This window comes from Equus caballus, chromosome 17, assembly GCF_041296265.1.
Source record: "Equus caballus isolate H_3958 breed thoroughbred chromosome 17, TB-T2T, whole genome shotgun sequence".
Taxonomy (NCBI): Eukaryota; Metazoa; Chordata; class Mammalia; order Perissodactyla; family Equidae; genus Equus; species Equus caballus.
In genome coordinates this window covers 57,375,700-57,396,883 of record NC_091700.1, presented here as the reverse complement: position 1 = coordinate 57,396,883, position 21,184 = coordinate 57,375,700, and the positions used below count along the sequence as shown (strand labels likewise).

The 21,184-nt window shown below is 33.1% G+C and overlaps 1 pseudogene; it reads right to left on the bottom strand.

Moving 5' to 3' along the window:
* Window positions 1-3,702: 3,702 nt before the first annotated feature.
* On the bottom strand, window positions 3,703-5,854 carry LOC100063921 (ras-related C3 botulinum toxin substrate 1 pseudogene; annotated as a pseudogene).
* Between the last annotated feature and the right edge of the window lie 15,330 nt (window positions 5,855-21,184).

Here is a 21,184-nt window from a genome sequence, read left to right as displayed (position 1 = left end):
AGAGTCTTCATTAAATGATTTATTTACCAATCTTTAAAAAATGACTTGTTAATGAACTTTAATTTTTTTGTTGTTGTGTTTTGTTTTTAATCTGAGCACTTCTTGGGATTGCTGGTAGGAGAAGAAAACTATCAACTTAACATTTTTCCCATCTAATGAACCATTGTTGATTATAGTACATGTCACTATCAAATGCGTTTTTCAAAATCCAAAAAAATATAATGGCATGTAATGTTTATTTTCAAAAGAAAGAATATGCTGGTATGATGCTAAATATAAGGTCATTTGTATGAGCACTTTCGAGAAGCACCTCCACTCAGCTGAATCCATGCTATCTGAGATCCTTATTGATACACATAAGTGTTGCTGCCCAAGAACGAATTCTTTTTATCTGGAGACAGTCTATACCCTTTCATTCTTATCTCTTAAGTTTTTCAGTTTTCCTCATGTTTTTTCCTCATGTCATTTTTCATTTCAGTACTGCAGCCAAGATACCATATTTCATTTAGTTGTGTTTCCTTAGCATCCTCCTGGCTGAAAGAGTTTTTCACTTTCCTTATTATTGGTGACCTTGAAAGTCCTGAGGAGTACTGGTGAGATATTTTTGTAGCACGTCCTTCTATTGTAATTTGCTGATAATTTTCTCATGATTAGACTAGGATTATATGTTTCTTGGAGAATGACAGGAGAGCTAAATGCCATTTTTATCACATCATATCAAGGCTATGTACTACCAACATAATTTCTCACTGTTCATTGACCTTGATCACCTGGTTGAGATGGTAGGGTTTGTCAGGTTTCATCACTGTAAGATTATTCATTTTTCTCTCCCCTTCTCAATACTTTAATTTTGGAAGGAAGTCCCCATGTGTAGCCCATATTTAAGGCATGAGGAATTATGATCTCCTCCCTCAAAGGCAGAATGTCCATATAAACGTTTTGGAATTTTTCTGCATGGGAAGAAAAATTTATTTAATCAACAGTTTTTATAGGTCATTTTTTAAATCAATAGTTTATATCAGTATGGATTTAGGAACATTTATTTTATACTTTGAGTTATAATTCAATAGTATTCTTTTTCTCCAGTTGCTCAAATTGTTCCAACTTTGGCTATCAATTCTTTCAGTCAGCTCCTATATCCCTTTGACAAACCTTCATCAATGTGTTTGTGTTGTTCTTGTTGCTCTTTGTTGTTGTTTGTGAGCACTTTCTTACTTTCAGGCACTGTAAAATGCTCCAGACTCATCTTCCATTATTCCATACTAAGTTACTTATTTTAAATATTTGCTGTAGGTGCTTGGATGAATATAATCTAAATTAAAATTAGATTCTCAATTAAAAAAAAGATTTTTTTTTTGTATTTTGATTGGAATGGCTTTAAATGTATAGAATAATCTAAGGAAAACTCATCACTTTTACGGTATAGAGGTGTCTCTCTGGCAGTCTGGCAGTCTTGCCATTTATACAGGTCTTTTATGCTTTTCCTCAAAGTTTTACAGTTTATGTGAGCATCTTTCACATTTTTTCAGATGATTTTCCAATATTATCTGATCCCCCATCCTGGGATCAGCCACTTTCCAAGGAACCCTAGTTCTTTATACAGGAGAAAGGCATTAAAAACTAAGACCTGGGCATTGCTAATGGCGTGTCATCACTCATTGGTCCTCTCAGCTGACAAAGTAAAGATAAATATTTGTGTGTCCTAACCTGTGTATATGCATACATCTATAAATATTTCTAAATGCAAGCACATTAATATCTATATTAAACTACACATAAGTTCCGTCACAGTGTATAATTTTTTAATACACTTTTTGGTTCACTCTGCTGATATTTGGTGACAATCTCTGTAGCTACGTTCATGAGACATATTGGTCAGTAGTTTTCCTTTCCTTTAATGTCCTCCACTGGTTATAGTACTAGGGTAATGCTTGCCTCTTAGAATGAGTTAAGATGCGTTCTGTTTTTATTTTATGGACAGTTAGCTGAGAATTGGTATCATTTTTTCTTTAAATGTTTAGTAGAATCCCCTAGTGATACCATCTGGGTCAGATGCTTCCTTTTTTGGAAGATTGTGAATTGTTGATTCAATTTCCTTAATAGATATAGGCTATTCAGATTATGTATTCACCTTATGTGAGTTTTGTTAGCTTGTGTCATTCAAGAAATTGGTCCATTTCATCCAAGTTTTCAAATTTGTGGATAGAGTTGTTAATAGAATTCTTTTATATGATGATTCAAGGATTTATTAAACCATACTTGCAAAATACGCTGCTAACTGCATTAGCAAAAAATCATTGTAAGAACATCCCACAATTCTGCAACTATCAGTTGTAAAAAGTTTGTTCTTGAAAGTGGGAATGGTCCAACATTGTATTCTTCCAGTTTCTAAGTTTGTTCTGAACCTTGTTAGCACTAGCACTAAGTTTTTGGAACCTCACAAACACAAAGAAACATTTTTTAGGCAAAGCAGCAATAGAAACTGTCTGTTCATGTAGCTGAAGTAAAGAGTAGGGTCAGGATTCCTCAAGTTACAGTGTTGGTAATCTGGCAAGACAGTGATGGTAAGAAGATTCATAGTTTAAAAATAAAATATTTTACAGACTGTAAACCTTTAAAACATGATTTTTATTCCTACTTTATAGAACACTAAGGAAAGCATGTATAGTATTACCTATAAATAAAGCAATGTGAAATCAGGAATACATTTTACTAATCTACCTAGTAAAAGGTTCTACTGATTTATGAGAAAGATTTTACAATACACGGAGACATATTGCTGAATAAGGAGGGTTCTATAAGAAAAGCACTTACTAAATTATCAAGTACAGAAATGACCAGTTCAAAGATGAATTAAATGCCCAATTTGGGGCGAGATGGCAGGTTTAAGAAAAACGAAAATCCTAAGACAACACTGATAATACCAACTTTTCTTCATCATCTACTGCATTTGACAGAAATTAACCTTTAAAAATTTTACCCATGACACTTTTATTCATCTTAATTATTCCATGTCCAGTGTAGTGTAAGTTAATCACCACTTCATCTTTGTCAAAATACTGTCTTCATCTTTTGATCACGTCAAGTGTTTCACACACTCTAGCCCAGTACACCCACAACTAAGAGCAGCCTACTTCATTAGAGGAAACGTGTAAGATTTCTGTTCAAAATCTCACAAAAGCTAATAAACTAGTTTATAGTCATTCCATTATGGTACACAGTACATTATGTAGTGAACATTGGTTGACAAATTATTGAATGTATTAAAAAGCAACATTTCATTAAGGAGGATATTTTGCTTTACATATCTAAAAACTAGTTAGAAAGTGTCTGAATTTCCTAGTATCAGTGTTTTAAAGACAAAAGACTTTAAAACAGTAAAGTGCTTACTGTTTGTACCACACAAAGCAACTTAATTCAGAGTATTTTGGCAACTCGATCTAAGCAAGAATAGGGGCTACTGAAAAAGAAGTCTTTAAGAAGCCTTGTCATTTTAGGGTTAAATTTTAATGGAATGTAAAGTTTGAATTCTTATAATTTAAACAAATGAAACTTTGAAATTTCTAATTAATTCTAACTGGATTTATGGAAAAATTAATCTGTGAGAAAAACTTAGCACAGAATGCAAAGTCTCCACCACTTTTAAGCAAAGTGTATAAAGGTTCTAAGAGGGTCAGGGCAAGGAAGGAGGGGCTTTGATATTTACGACAGGAGGCATTTTCTCTCCCTCTTCTTGATGGGAGTGGGCAGAGAACTGCTATCATAGCTTCATCAAACACTGTCCTAAGGCTTTACTGTGCGATAGCCAAGCACTTCGTTATTTACAGCCCTGATCCCCTTAGCCATTGCTAAACCTTGTGGGTAATGGTGGGAGTTAGCTTCTTCTCCTACAGTTTCTTAATCATGTCTTTATCATCTCTAGGATCAAGTTTAGTTCCCACTAGGATGATGGGAGTGTTGGGATAATGGTGTCACACTTCAGGATATCACTTTGCATGGACATTTTCAAATGATGCAAGGCTCACAAGGGAAAAACAAACGAAGAATATATCTGTTTGTGGATAAGATAGGAGGCATAGTCTGTCAATCTTCTTGTCCAGCTGTATTCGGTAAACCCAGGTGGACTGGTTTTCTATCTACCATAATATTGTCAGAATACTTGTCAAAGATGGTGGGGATGCATTTTCCAGAAAATACACTGGTTGTGTAAGTGATTAGTAGGCAAGTTTCACTTACATCTCCATCTCCTACCACCACAGTTGATGGCCTGCATCTGGGCCACTTTGGGGGTGCTGTCCTGGGTGTTGAGAAAGAGGCAGTGGACTGGTTAGTCCAAAGTCCAAAGCTTCACAGTTATACTAACTGCTATTTGCCAGGCCAGACACTTAGGGACTAGCTCCTTCCTATGTAATATTTATCTTCGAGAGTGAAAGCCCTAGACTCAGAATATCTGACTTAAAATCCTTTATTAGCTGTCAGACATTGGAAGTTGACTTTGCATCTCTGTGATAGAGTTCCCTCACTTCTCAGATAGGTATAGTACAATAAATACAATTGTGAGAATAAAATAAGATTATATACGTGAAGTGCTAAAAATGATGCCTTGCTTTCGGTATGTTTTCAACAGATATAACTTATAAATTTAGCACTACTAAAACGTCTCAGTTTCCCTCCCACATGGCCTGAAATGTCTATCATTATTGATCTTCTCCTGTGAATTACAAGCGATATTCCCTGGGGAGGATGGGGGGGAAACAACAATTAATTCACTTAAAGGGAAGTAGTTAATCAATTTGTAGTCACTGGTCCTTTCTGTCCTCTTCCCTTAAGGAAGGGAAGTGACATCCAAGACACAGTTACTTGGGTTTACACTGAAACCCTAGCTTTTGGGGGAACTCTGGGTAATGACTTGAGAGCTTAAATGAGATTCATTTTTCAGGAATAAATAATCAGTATGACATTTGCTAGTCAGTAACTGATTTTTTCATAAGATTATATTCATCTATTCCTAGGATATCATTCTTTGATTAAATAATAATGTGAATAAATCATTTACAGTTTATTTTGTTTGAAAAGAGAGATTGTTTCTATCAGATGTAGTTTAGTTTGGAGAATGGTAAGAGTTTGGACTATCCATTACTTATCAAAATTATAGTGAGTGTATACCAAGCCAGAATAGCAATTGCACACAGCTTGACCTCTTTAGAGGGCAAATGCATCACAGAAATGGTAACAAATCCATAATGTGTAAGCGTCCAAAACATCAGTTAATGCAAAAGGTATGATAATCGAGCTTCTCCAAATCAGTCAAGAAGCTGTATAATGAAATTTCTTATCATTGGTTATGCTTTGTTAAGAATGCACTTAGCATGATAAATTATTTTTCAGATATAAAATCAAGCCTGGTCAGGGTATCTGCCCTTTACTGAGGAAAAGGATTAACTTACTGCCACTTAAATAAATATGTTCTAAATATCCAGTAGTATATTAAATTGTCTGTGAACTCTTCAGAGAAAAAAAAAAGGAAATTTTAATAAAATACAACCTAAATCTTAGCCAGCTTTTCTGCAAATCTCTTAATTTTCAAAATCCTTAGTAAAAAGTATCTACTAAGATGTGTGAGTGTGACCCATTAGAATCCCAGATTAAGGTAAACTGTAACAGATCATTTTGCCTTAGAATGTGTGGTGAATTTTTGGTCAATTGGCACCAATATCCTTTCATAACAGCACCGCAATTTCTTTTTACCATAATTATTTTAAAGCCTAGTTTTCTACTTTACTCCACCGATTCCACTTTACCCTTTAGCTAAGCGGCCAGAATCAGATTCTGTTACTTGTATCCAAAGTCCCATAACTAATATAAAATCTTGCAAAATTTTTTTGTCCACATAGATTCCTATACACTATGGAAGCAAGGCAATTCTGATACAAAAAGGGGAATTTTATAAACCTGGACATTATAATAACTTCCCTAGAATATGGCAAGTTCTAGTACCTGGCATTTCTATGGTAATACACATAACAGGGGACCAGAAAAATCTTATCGCTCCAGGATAATTTTCTCTTGATATTTCTTGATATATAACAGCAACAATAAGTTCAGTATTATAAATTCATTATATCACATTTTCTAAAGTAGACATGTTACTGCCAGAGGGATGTGAGCAATTGCGTGGTAATCTAAAGTAACCAGTTCGGATGCTAAAATGATCTATAGGAACAACAGAAAAATGTCTGTGTATTCACAACTTTTGCACTCTGAAGAGAAAATAGCCAAGTGCGAGATATAGGATTATTCAAAAGTTCTTCTTCTGATTTAACCCAATACTGTTTGAATCTTAAGCATATTGGGGAACTATTTAGCTCTCTGTAGCCTGAAAACCAATAGCCCTCAACTATTTCTGTTTACAGAATTAAGTAAATTACCTGGAGAAATTATAGGAAAATAGTTTTCTCTACAATTCTCTGACTGACTGACTAAAAGGGCTTGCTTAACTTCAGAAACCTATGTCATCCAGTTATCTGGATCTTACTAAAAGGTAGCATAAATGATTGAAAAAGTGTTGGCTTTGAAATTAGACTATCTAGATTGAGTCTTATTATGCAATTTAAAGTCCTGGTTTTCTCATGTGATACATGGGCATAATATGTCAGCCAAGGGAGTGTAACCGTATTGGATGCATCACAGATTCATAAATACTTGGCAGAGCTTGTGACATGAAATCATGTATAACTAGTTAACATAAAAAGATAAAATAGATCTTTTTATGATCTATTTTGCGGAATTAAAGATAAAAAGATTAAACAATTCTTGAGGCTAACAGCCAGTCCTCAGTTTGGACCCATGAACTGTTACAGAACAAAAGCAACCATTTAATTCTTTAAATAATATATAAGTGAGGATTTTATAATATACATGTAATATTTCTCATGACCATGGAAATTTTTATTTTTAATTATTAATTGATAGTAGTATAGTACAATTAGATAAATTCCATATTGACAGAGAATTTAGGTAGTTTCAAAAAAATCTCAATTATAAACAATGCTGTAATTTCCATTTTTCCAAGTGACATATAACTAAATCCTCTTTCTCACTTCCAAGTTTTCTGAGCTCTCTTCTTCCCACCCCTATTGTTCTCAGTCTACTTTATGTTATAGCCACTTTTGTTTGGATCACCATTTTGAAAAATCTCCTATTTTATCTCCCTGTCTCTGTTATTATATTGTTCATCATGCAACTAGCCATTTTTTGAAAAATCAAGTATATGATTATGCCACTTCCATTCTTAGTGTTCTCAATAGAATGAAACTGCCCTCAAGTTAAAAATCATATCTTCAACTAACCTTTTATAAAATATAGCAAATCAAAACTAATACTGCCAGTAAATCTTAGAAGCTGCACTTTCAAATTATGTTTAGAATCAACCATCTTTTTTTTTAGTCAAATTAACCACATGGATTTGAATGCTTTATTATCTTTGTTCCTGCATCCATCCATTTCTCACCATCGATACAGCCCTCATATAAGCCTCTCTCATCTCTCACGTGGATTTTGCAAAATTTCCAGCTTGATCTGCTTGAATTTCTTGTTCTTCAGTCAATTAACTATCACAGCAGATGAGTGTCTTCTTAAAGTTTATCAAATCATTTGCCCACCACTCAAAACTTCCACTTAAGGGGTTTAAGGGTATTAGATTAAGGGGAGCAGAATATAGACTCAAATGGGTAAAATCACTTCAAAGGTGTGCTGTCTTAGAAGTAAGGGTTTATTCAATGTGCTGATTTTAGTTCCCTCGAATGGTGTTAATAGTCTGCTAGTTTAGTTAATCAAAGCCTGGGCTCAATATTGGACTACAGTTAATGAGTTTGAAATGACTGAATTTCTCAGGCCTACTATAGAGAAAAAAAGATCTTGGATTGTAGGAAATGGGTTTCTTATAATGAATCAATTGTAAGCAAACTTCTTAACCAGACCTGCAAATGCCTAATAGGATATTCCATTCCCCAGGCTGAGCAGGACACCAGCATCTTTGAAGACTTTTGTGATGACTCACCTTTGTAGGTCAGAGACGATATATGAATACTGCAATGAAATTTTATTCTATTTCAATAGAAATAACGTGATCCTGGAGAATTAGAGGTCAAGTTATGTTAACTATCTGAGAGATGAGCACAGTTATCACAGTAAGCCATGGGAATGGAATGATAACACCAAGTACTGTTTAATGAGAAATCTCTAGTGATGGTTAATTCATCACCGAGTTCCTAAAAATGAAATAGATAGGCACCCTGTTAAAGTGCTACTTGCTGTATAAATTTGGGGGGAAATTTAAGCATCTTAACTCAATTCACAGTAGTGGGAATTCATGGTCTATTACTTGTTTTCTAAAACTAAGCTAGTTCTCAGACCTGGGTCTCTTGACTGTGGTGGAGACTTTCTTTTTGAGGAAAGACTGCTCTTCACAGTCATATGTGTAGACTACGAGTCTTCCTTCATGTGTTCTCTATTTTCCAGAGGATTGTAAACCTGAGAAAGATAAGTAGCTATACCTTTGGGGGTTATTAGATACCAACTCTGAGCTTATATTGACCCAGAGAGATTCAAAATGCCACTAAAGTCCAAGAGTGAGAATGGAGACCCAAAGAGTTAAGGGTTAAATAAAGACTTAGCCCAAGTACATCTAACAGCACTTCCAGTGCAATCACAGACCCATTGATAGTCCCTAGACTCATTAAGTGAGAGCTACTATTGTAGTAAAGTCTAAGTGGAAGCCCCAGGAAGTGGCCACACTCACTCTATCTAAGTATCTACATAACCCATAGGTAGCACCCTCTATCGCTTTGATAATAAACTAAACGTAATGCCATCTCTTTGGGGAAACTTCAAAAATTACTGCCACCATTAAAACTGTGAGAGGAGGAGATATAATTCCTGTATTAGTCACATTGAATTTATCTAATAAGTCTCTAAAAGAGTGATTTGTGAGGTGAATAATGGCAATATATTATTACAACCTTAATCAGATTGTGATGCCAATCAGCTACAACCTGTTGTAGCTACAAGATCTGTTACTTTTCTTGGAGGAAATATATACAGTCCTAGAGAGCAGCTATGGACCCACTAGTCAGTGAAATCTGAAGCAGTTTACATCTATCAAATGAACACTAACCTTTATTAACTTACCTCTCTCTGTCACAGCATAGCTCAGAGAACTTTTCTTTAGCCTGTTAGTCGTCTTAGTTTAGGATTTTCCAAAATGAACCAAGAATTTGAGTGTAGTGTTTGTTTGCCAAGTTATTTCAGGACTATGAGCCAGTTGAAGGCGTGGACAGTGTCTAAGCTTTAATTTCCAGAGCAAATAACTTTATTTGGGGCTTTGTAGGCATTCAATAAATGTTCTTATGATATGTGAGTAAATAAGTGAATTTACTTATTATTACAGAAATTACTTATTATTACAGAAAGGAGATGGGTTTACTAACTCAGTATCAGTTCCTTGGAACTATATCTATTTATCTGAGTATTACAATCCTAAGAAGCAGAGAAGTTCCTGGAAAGAAAGATTCAAATAATGCCTTAGGATTTTGCTTCAATTACACAAAAGATAAAATTATATAACTACCTAGATACGTTTCTAGAATTCCCTGAAATAATAGAGTGGGCCACAAACTATGCACATATGTATAATACATATGTATAATATGCATGTGTGCATATGTATAATATATGTACATATGTTTAGTATGCATATATACATATATAGTATATGCATATATGTTATATGTTATAAATAATACATAATTTGACATAATTTGAGTTATGTATATATATTGGAGTATGTATATATATATACATATATATATGTTAGCTGAAGACAAAATTAAAATTAATTTTATTCTAAATTAAATAATTTTTTTCTGTTGTCCTCCAGTATTTAAGGATTTTTTTAGGTTTAATTAGAAATATTCTTAATATATGTTTTCAGTTATGCTTAAACTTACACCCTTTACTCAGGAAAGAGAAAAACTGATTTGTAAAATTGAACATAAGAATTAGATTTACAATATGAATTTTATTATAAAAACTTAGAGTATCTAATACTCCATTACTTTCTTGAACATTTAGTATTATTTGTAGAAGAAGATATTTTACAGAAGCTAGCAACAAGTAAAACAAGTGTTAAGAGCATCAAGAATTCTTCTGTCAAAAATTCTTTTCCATCCTCATTTAGACCTGTAGTCAAAGGTGTTTGAACTCATCTCCAAATAATTTGTGTAGCTTTCAGATGGATATAACTAAATGTAAGCAATTTTACTTCTCAGATGTTTCTACATAAGTGAAATATCATATTTAAATTATAAAATATAATGACAATACTCAAAGATTTAGTAGTTTTGATGAATAATGAGTTGGAAAAACTTCTGGAATATGCTTTCATTGAAAATTTGAAGAAAATACAATTTTGTTTGTCACTTGCTAAACAATGCCCTGTTTACATTTAAAGTTACAAAAAGTTTCAAGAAGTGCTTAATAATTGGAAAGTATCTTAGGCATTGAGAAACTTTAGTTCCTATGTAAGTAATTTATTGTTATAGTGTTGCTAAATAACAATAAAAATCCCCAATGGCTTACGAAATAAGTGTTTATTGCTTATCCACCTGAAGTCAGCTGGTGTCCATTAGGAGACTCTGATCATCTTGTCAGGATTGACCAGCTGGTGATTGATCTGCACTGGTTTTGGCTGGGGCCACTATGGCAATTCCCCTCAATTTATATTTGATCCTCCAGTAGGTTCCAGTGGTGTCTTAATCAGTGTTCTCCAGAAACACAGATCCTATAGGATGTCTTTATATAGAGAGAAAAAGATTTATTATAAACAATTGGCTCAAGCAGCATGAAGGTTGGAAAATCATTGCAGGGTTACAGATACAGAGAGAGAGAAACAATTGAAGTTATTAATGCAATCATTCTAAAACATTTTTTAAAAATCTTTGGTATAATTTTAAAAAATGGATCTTCATTGCCTGATTGTATCACACGTAACTCAGAATGCTTCCGGACAAGTTAGTCCGGATAAGATTAGTGAGATATAAACTTGAAAGATATCCGTTATTGTTTGGAAAATGATTAACAACCATATTATTAACATGCCAGACTTGCAAAAGTTAGAATTTTTAATCACTCTATCAAAGAAATAAGCCAGATGTTTACTTATCTATCAACAGTTTTGCGACCTGTAGAGTCTGTAGCGTTGAGGTGACTGAGCATTTACGCACTTTATGCCCTGATTTAAAGCTGGATCTCCAATGCTTGATAATTATACGCCTTAAATAATGAGCATTTAAATTTCATCTTTTTGTCCTGAAATGAAGCTCTTTATTTTTTCTTCCTTCATAGATCACTTTATAGAAGGAAGAGGTTAGAAATTTTCATATGAATGATGCCAAGGAAAACTAAAAATTGAAGCACGATACAAATAATTTCACAAAAAGTATTGACAGGAATTTTTCTAGGTTAGGAGAAATTTAAGTAATCATTTTATTCATGGCCTAGCACACCAATATTTGAAAAACAATGTCAAAGTGAGAAAAAAGAAAGAAAAGATGCGTGAAGAGATTTTTCTGATGATATCTGAAAATGAAAACTGTGATTCAAGTAGCTACAAGGATAGTTATAATTGTTAGGAAGAATGTATTTTTAAAGTTTTCTTCTCTCTGTTGGAAATGCTAATTTGACTTGATAATGTTTTAACTTTCATTATTCATGAAGAATATTTTTATCAAGCTTATTTGAAAAGCCTTTAATTTTTTTATTTTTACAATTTCCTGTTTTCAGATTTAAAATTTACTCTTTGTACCAGTAAGGATGATAAAGTCTCTTCTAAATTTAAATGAATTATGCAAACAAACAGCTAGCACTTACAAAATATTTTGTATTGCAAATTAGTTTTAAATACTGGGAAGTGGCTAGTAATACTCTTGAAGATAATCAACTCAAGTCCAGTAAATCAATTTTCTATTATTCACAGATAAGTTTTTATCATATAGCATTACCTTTTGTATCAGCGTCCACATTACCCTTTTCAGGGCAATCCCAAGCTCCCTCACTTTTCTAGAATCATATGGAGAAGAAACCTGTTGGTCTCTCAGTTTAATTCATGTTGCCTGCAAGCATCATGAAAGCAAACACATGATTTTTGAAGCATAACTCAAAGTTGTAAGTAGTTGTAAAGATTCATATACAGTTAAGGACTTCTTCCATGACATGTAATTTCTCCCTAGTATAGCCTCCTCCTAACAAATTCCAGAGTAGGCAAATGGATCATGTCAGAATATGTAGGAAGAATAAACTTTAAAATAAATCTTCATCTTCAAATCAAAAATGGTATTTTTAGGACAGTATTATTCCTTTGTAGAATTTTGCCATTTTTGAACTACTATGATACTAATTGATCTGTGAATATTCCAAATAAATCAGAGGAATCTAACTTTCAGGTGACCATGTATCACTCAGCAATGTCTTTGATCTTCACATAAAAAATTTCAGGCTACATAAATCTTATGTACCAGAGAGGAAAAATTTCCATCCCTATAATATAATTAAGAACTGGAGTACAATAACAAAAATAAAATATTTTCATGTGTTCCGCCAGATCCCATCTCTTGAGATGAGTAAGGGCATTATAAGATTTGGGAAAATGCATTCTTCAAAATCAAAGATAAATAAGAGAATAATATAAGCTAAGTAGGAGTTGTTAAGCTAGAAAAAAATGCAAATCAAGAAGCAACATCACACTAGTTTTTAAAGTTAGAAACACCTAAATTCCAAAATTATCTGACATTACTATGTAGGGCTGAAGACTTAAAAATATTTCAAGAATTCTTATTTTTTTCCCTCAGGATACAATCATAATAATGTTTCAGTGAGAAGGTTTGAAAGTTAAATGAGATTACTTATGTGATGTATTTGGCACATTGTAATTCCTAAATACATGGTTGTTGTTATCCTCTATATTCTGAGCTTTACAGGGAGTAAATCTGTCTTTTCCACTGTTGTGTCTCCAGATTCTAGGACAATTCCCAGAACATATCAGATGCATAATAAATATTTGGTGAGTGGGTTAATGAATACAGCTGGCAAGCACAAAAAGAAAGAACAGATGAGAATTTAAAATGCTATACTTCTCAAAACAGTGCACTATGTCATATTACATTTAAAATAAAGCCTTTCCAATTAATTGAACAAAAAGTTATTGTCTCATTTATCTTTAATCATTTATTACATTAATGTAATATGAATTAATGTAGTTGAATTAATTTATGGAGAATACACATGGGATCTGACAGACATTCCAAAGAAAATAGTAAGGTATTCAGATCAGATCATGAAGAAAATAGTGAGTAATACTGGAAAAGATTTTTAAATTGTGATTCTCGTGAGCTTAATGTTTTATCTTTGCCCAATTTGTAAATTATTTTGTTCCTAATTTTTAAATCATATGAAAATTTCTTATAACAGTCATTTCTCCTTACTTATCACATAGCTACTTGCCATATACTCCTATTTCTTCTCATATAAATCCCCTATGTCTATAGTTATGATAGCAAATTACCTATTAATATGTTTACTGAACTGTTTTTGCTCATTTATCACCTCCTTTTCCCTGATGTTTTCCACTCACTTTTGTATCCTTCTTTTCACTTTGGCAACTTTCGAATGATACAGTATGTGCTTATCAACCAGAGTATACAGATCTAGTGTCTTAAATCAAAGAAACATTATTTAAAAATAGCGGGAGAATTATTTCAATGGTGGATTAGGAAGTTTGATGCAACTGAAAAATCTTGGAAAGTACTTTAATTAAGTCTGATTGCAAACCTGTGAGAGACAATAAGGATATAAAAATTACTGTGACAAAAATCAGGAACAGAAAAAAACCCAGAGGGTTAAGCTGAGCTGAACATTTGAGGTCCATTTTCCCCTAAATTTCCAGTTTCCCTGGCAACTTAGAAAGAGGTAAATGAGGGAGACAAATCTATTTTCCAGAGTCTGACAAGGAGAGGTAATAAACCATCCATATTTTGAGTTGAATACCCCAAAAGCAAAGCCAGATTGAGGTAAACCAAATGTACTTAATTCCTCAAAGGGAGTGAAGGCCAGCTTTTAATCATTTCATTTCCCAAAATTGAAATAAGAAGAAATAAGATTGCTAAATCCACTGGTCAGCAGGCAATCTCTCTGAAGAAGATAATCCCATCTAGACTTTCTTTATACAACTTTGTATATACAATACTACCACTCAATGAAAAGAATAATAATGGGGACACATGAAGAAGAAACAATGTGAATTAGCCCACATGATATAAGAGATGGCAAAAACATCCCCACAAGTGATCCAGCCACTGGAGTTCTCAAAAACTAAATTTAAAATAACTATACTTAATATGTTCAAGGAAATTAAATATAATACTTAAAATTTCAGCATAGATTTAGAAAATATAAGAAATCCAAATGAAATATAGGGAACTTGAAAATAGAAACCTAGAAATGATACAGATAGAAGAGGAGAGAGAACTAAGATTTTTTAAAAATGTAGAAATTCTTTGACAATTATCCAATTCCTTTAGAAAGGACAACACTAGGATAATCAGATCCAAGAAGGAGAAAAGAGAAAAGAACACAGAGCTTATTTAAAGAAACAATAGTTGAGAACTTACCAAACCTGGAGAAGGAACCAGATATACAAATCTATGAAGCTAATAGAATATCCAATTATCTCAATGTAAAAAGACATTCTTTAGGACACATGATAATAAAACCGTCAAAAGTCGGAGACGAAGAAAGAATATTAAAGGCAGCCAGAGAGAAAAACACAATAACTTACAAGGGAACCTCCATAGGCTATCAGCAGATTTCTCAGCAGGAACTCTACAGGCCAGGAAACAATGGACTGATATATTCCAAATATTAAAAATAAAAACTGTCAGCAAAGAATACCCTATCTAGCAAAGTTATCTTTCAGATAGGAAGGAGAAATAAAGGTTTTCCCAGAAAACAAAAGTTGAGGAAGTTCATTGCTACTGGACCTGCCTTACAAGAAATGTTGGAAGGAACTCTTCCACCTGAAACAAAATGGCAAAGATATACAAAATTTTGAGCAAGATGACAAGTAGACAGAATTAGAAAATTACAACTCTATATCAGAATAAGTTAGTAAACAATTATAACCTAATGAGTAAAGGAAAAGGAAGGATTAAAAATAGCTATAATCACTTCAGTTTGGTAACAAACTCATGACACAAAAAGGATATTTTGTGACAACAAAAACATAGAAGGGTAAGAGGGAAAAGAACCTGCATAGGCAAATAAAGATAAGATGCTATCAGCAGAAAAAGGACTATCTTATCTATAAGACCTTTTATACAAACCTCATCACAACCACAAAATTAAAATTCAGAGCAAAATCATAAAACACTAAAAAAGAGAAAATTGAGAAACACATCACAGAAAACCACCAAACTGAAATGTCAGACAGAAATATAAGGAAAAAGAAACAATGAAAATATTTAGCAACCAGAAAAGAAAAGATAAAATGGCAGTATTGAGTCCTCATATATCAATAATTGCCTTAAGTGTAAATGGATTGAATGACCAATCAAAAGACACAGAGTGGCTGGATGGAATAAAAACCAAAACCCAACAGGGACTGGCCCAGTGGTGTAGTGGTTAAGTTCACATGCTCTGCTTTGGTGGCCCAGGGTTCACTGGTTCAGATCTCAGGTGCAGACTTATGCACTGCTGATCAAGCCATTCTGTGGCAGTTGTCCCACACATAAAATAGAGGAAGATGGGCACAGATGTTAGCTCAGGGCTAATCTTCCTCAAGGGAAAAAGAAAATAAAGACTCAACAATATGCTGTCTCCAAGAGACCAATCTTAGCTTTAAAGAAAAATACAAGCTCAAAGTGAAGGGGTGGAAGATGATATTCCAAGCAAATGGCAACCAAAAGAAAGTGGATGCAGCCATACCTATATCAGACAAAATAGACTTGAAGCCAAGGTGACAATAAGAGACAAAGATGGACATTATATTATGATTAAAGGGACATTCAATCAGGAAGACATAACATTTATTAATATATATGCACCTAACATAGGAGCAACAAAGTATATAAAGCAACTATTAACATACCTAAAGGGAGAAATTGACAGCAATACAATAATAGTAGGAGACTTTAACACCCCACTTACATCAATGGATAGATCATTCAGACAGAAAGTTAACAAGGAAACCTTGGCCTTAAATGAAACACTAGACCAGATGGACTTAATAGATATATACAGAACATCATATCCAAAAGCAGCAGAATACACCTTCTTCTTAAGTGTACATGGAATATTGTAAAAGATAGAGCATACAATGGGAAAAAGACAGGCCTTAATAAATTTTAGAAGATTGAAATCATTTCAAGCAACTTTTCTAACCAAAATGGTATAAAACTAGAAATCAACTACAGGAAGAAAGCTGGAAAATCACAAATATGTAGAGACTAAACAATATGTTGCTGAAAAACTATTGGATCAATGAAGAAATCAAAGGAGAAATCAAAAATACCTGGAGAAAGATGAAAATGAAAACACAACATACTAAAATGGGGTGTAACAAAGGTAGTACTAAGAGGGAAATTTATAGCAATACAGGCCTATCTAGAAAAAAATAAGAAAAATCTCAAATAAAACATCTAACACTATACTTAGAAGAACTAGAAAAAAACCCACACAAACAAAGCCCAAAGTCAGTAGAAAGAAGGAAATAATAAAAATCAGAGCAGAAATAAATGAAATAGAGACTAAAAATATAACAGAAAGGATCAATGAAATTAAAAACTGGTTCTTTGAAAGATAAGCAAATTTGACAAACCCTTAGCTAGACTCACAAAAAAAAAAAATCAGAAATGAAACCGGACAAATTACAACAGATACTACAGAATTACAAAGGATTACAGGAAAATACTATGAAAAGCTATATGCTAACATATTGGGTAAAATAGAAGAAATGGGTAAATTCTTAGAATCATACAATCTCCCAAAACTGAATCAAGAAGAAATAGAAAACTTGAATAGACTAATCGCATGTAAGGAGATTGAAATATTAATCAAAAATCCCCCAAAAAATGAAAGTCCAGGACCAGATGGCTTCTCTGGTGAATTCTATCAAACATTCAAAGAAGATTTAATACCTATACTCAAGCTATTTCAAAAAACTGATGAGGATGGGGTGTTTCTTACCTCATTTTACAAGGCCAACATTACCCTGATACCAAAACCAGACAAGGACAACCCAAAAGGGAAAATTAGAATCCAATAATTGCTGATCAACATAGTTGCAAAAATACCCAAAATATTAGCAAATTGAATATAACAATATATTAAAAAGATCATACACCACATTCAAGTAGGATTTATTCCACAGAGGCAGGTATGGTTCAAAATCCACAAATCAATCAAAGCGATACACAACATTAACATAGTGAAAAATAAAAATCACATGAATCTCAATAGACACCAAGAAAGCATTTGACAAGATTCAACATAGTTTATGAGAAAAACTCGCAATGAAATGGGTAGAGAAGGAAAGTATCTCAACATAATAAAAGCCATATACTACAAACCCACAGCTAAAATCTTACTTAATGGTGAAAGACTGAAGACTATTACTTAAGAACAGTAACAATACAAAGATGCTCATTCTTGCCACTCTTATTCAACATGGTTTTGGAAGGCCTATACAAAGCATTTAGGCAAGAAAAAGACATAAAACTTATCTAAATTGGAAAGGAAGAAGTAAAACTGCCACTATTTGTGGATGATGTGATTTTATACGTAGAAAACCCTAAAGAATACAGCAAAAAACTATTAGAAATAATAAATGAATACAGTAAAGTTGCAGGTACAAAATAAACTTACAAAAATCAGTTGCATTTCTATACACTAACAACAATCTAGCAGAAAGATAAATCAATAATACAATCCCATCTACAACTGCAACAAAAAGAACAAAATACCTAGGAATAAATTTGACCAAAGAGGTGAAAGACTTGTACTCTGAAAACTAAGACATTGTTGAAAGAAATCAAAGAAAACATAAAGAAATGGAAAGATTTTCTATGCTCATGGATTAGAAGAATTAACATAGTTAAAACATCCATGTTACCTAAAGCAAACTAAAGATTCAATGCCACCCCCATCAAAATCCCAACAACATTTTTCAGAGAAATAGAACAAAAAATCTAAAATGTATATAGAACAACAAAAGACTTCAAATAGCCAAAGGAATTCTGAGAAAAAAGAACAAAGCTGGAGGTATCACACTCCCTGATTTCAAAGTATACGACAAAGCTATAGTAATCAAACAGCATGGTAGTGGCAGAAAAGCAGACAGACAGATCAATGGAACAAAATCAAGAACCCAGAAATAAACCCGCACATCTATGGACAGCTAATTTTCAACAAGGGAACCAAGAACATAAAACGGAGAAAGAAAGTCTCTTCAATAAATGGTGTTGGGAAAACTACACAGCCACATGCAAAAGAACAAAACTAGAGAACTATTATAGCATTCATAAAAATTAACCCAAAATAGATTAAAGACTTGAATGTAAGATCTTAAACTAAAAAACTCCTAGAAGAAAACCTAGGCAGTGCACTCTTTGACATCGGTCTTAGCAATATCTTTTTGAATATGTCTCCTCAGGCAAGGGAAATAAAAGAAAAAATAAACAAATATGATTATATCAAATTAAAAAGCTTCTGCACAGCAAAAGAAACCATCAAGAAAACAAAAAGACAGCCTACTGATTGGGAGAAGATATTTGCAAATCACATATCTGGTAAGAGGTTAATATCCAAAATATATGAAGAATGCATACATCTCAACAGCAACAAAAAACAAACAACCCAATTAAAAAAATAGAGGATCTGAACAGACATTTTTCCAAAGAAGATATACAGGTGGCCAACAGGCATATGAAAAGATGTTCAACACCACTAACTATTAGGAAAATGGAAATGAAAACCACAATGAGATATCACCTCATACCCATCAGAATGGCTATTATTAAAAAGCCAAGAAATAACAATTGTTAAAGAGGATGTGGAGAAAAGAGAACTCACATACACTGCTGGTGGGAATGTAAATTGGTGTAGCTGCTATGGAAAACAGCATGGGGATTCTTCCAAAAAATTAAAAACAGAACTACCATATGATCCAGTTATTCCACTTATGGGTATTTATTCAAAACACATGAAAACAATAATTTGAAAAGAATTTATGTACCCCTAAGCTCATAGCAGCATTATTTACAATAGCCAAGACTTGGAAACACTAAGTGCCCATTAATGGATGAATGGATAAAGAAGATATATATATATATATATGTATATATATATATATATATATATATATAAAGAAGATGTGTGTATATATATATATATATATACACACACATATATATATATACACACACAGAGAGAGAGAGAGACACATACACAAGGGAATACTACTCAGCCATAAAAAGCATTAAATCTTGCCATTTGCAACAGCATGTATGGGCCTTCAAGGTATTATGCTAAGTGAAGTAAGTCAGATGAAGAAAGACAAATACTGTATGATTTCACTCATATGAGGAAGATAAAAACAACAACAAACACATAGATACAGAGAACATTGGTGGTTACCAGAGGGGAAGGGGGTGGGGGAGGGCAAAAGGCTAAAGGAGGACATTTGTAAGGTAGTAGATAGAAACCAGACTTTTGGTGATGAGCATTCTGCAGCCTATACAAAAGATGAAATATAATTATGTACACCTCAAATTTATATAATGTTATAAACCAATGTTACTTCAATTAAAAAAATTTAAATGTAAGATGATTGTTTTCCTACCAAAAGGAATTAAGCTATAACTCAATAATACAAAGTTCTACGCAAACCACATTAAAGCCAATCTGTTTTTGAATAAAAATTTATAAATAAGTCACAAACGAAATTAGAAAACATTTTGAAATAAATGAAATTTAAAATACTATATATCAGGCGCCAGCCCTGTGGCCTAGCGGTTAAGTTCATACACTCCAGTTCAGCAGCTCGGGGTTTCACCAGTTTGGATCCTGGGTGCGGACATGGCACCACTCATCAAGCTACGCTGAGGCAGCATCTCACATAGCACAACCAGAAGGCCCTACAACTAGAATATACAACTATGTACTGGGGGACTTTGGGGAGAAGAAGAAGGAAAAACAAGTAAAAGAAGATTTGTAACAGATGTTAGCTCACGTGCCAATCTTTAAACAAACAAACAAAAAACTGGAGACATTGGAAGTAGTCAAAATTTTGAAAAAAAAACCTAGGCTCTGAAGAAAAGGAAGATTAGCAACAGATGTTAGCTCAGGGCCAATCTTCCTCACAGAGAAAATAAAAATACTATATATCAAAACTTGTGGTTGACTTCTGTTTCCTGCCAGGCATGATTAACTTTTACAAGAATTTACCTCCCCTCTAAACAATGAGAAAACTTGACAAAATATATGAAACAAAGGTTTTCTTATATTGGACCAAAGGAATCAAAGAAGTGTGATCATTAAGAAAAAGGAGACAAAAGGAGGACTAACACTATACAACTTTAAGACTATAAAGCAACTATAATTGTAGAATGTCATATTGGCATAGACGTGGACATACATATCCATGAAGAGAATAGAGAGCACAGTAACAGACACACACATAAAAGAGGAATTAGTTTTTGACAAATTTGCCACAGTTATTTATTGTGGAAATGGGATTGTCTCCAAAAAATTGTGCTAAAAGAATTATTTATCCATATGCAAATAACACGAATCAAATCAAAACCTAGACACTTATTTCTAATCACACACAAAACAATGAGATGTAATGCATCAAAAACTTAAAGACATAAATAAGAGTATCAAACATGCAGGGAAAATATTAGAAGAGAAGCTTTGTAACTTTGGATTAGGCAATCATCTGTTAAAAAGATTTCAAAACGTACAAAAGAAAAAGATGATAAATCTATTTGTACAAAATAAAAAAATTTTCTCTTCAAAAACAAAACATGCGTACATACACACAATTAAAAGTATGAAAAGGCAAGTCAGGAAGAAA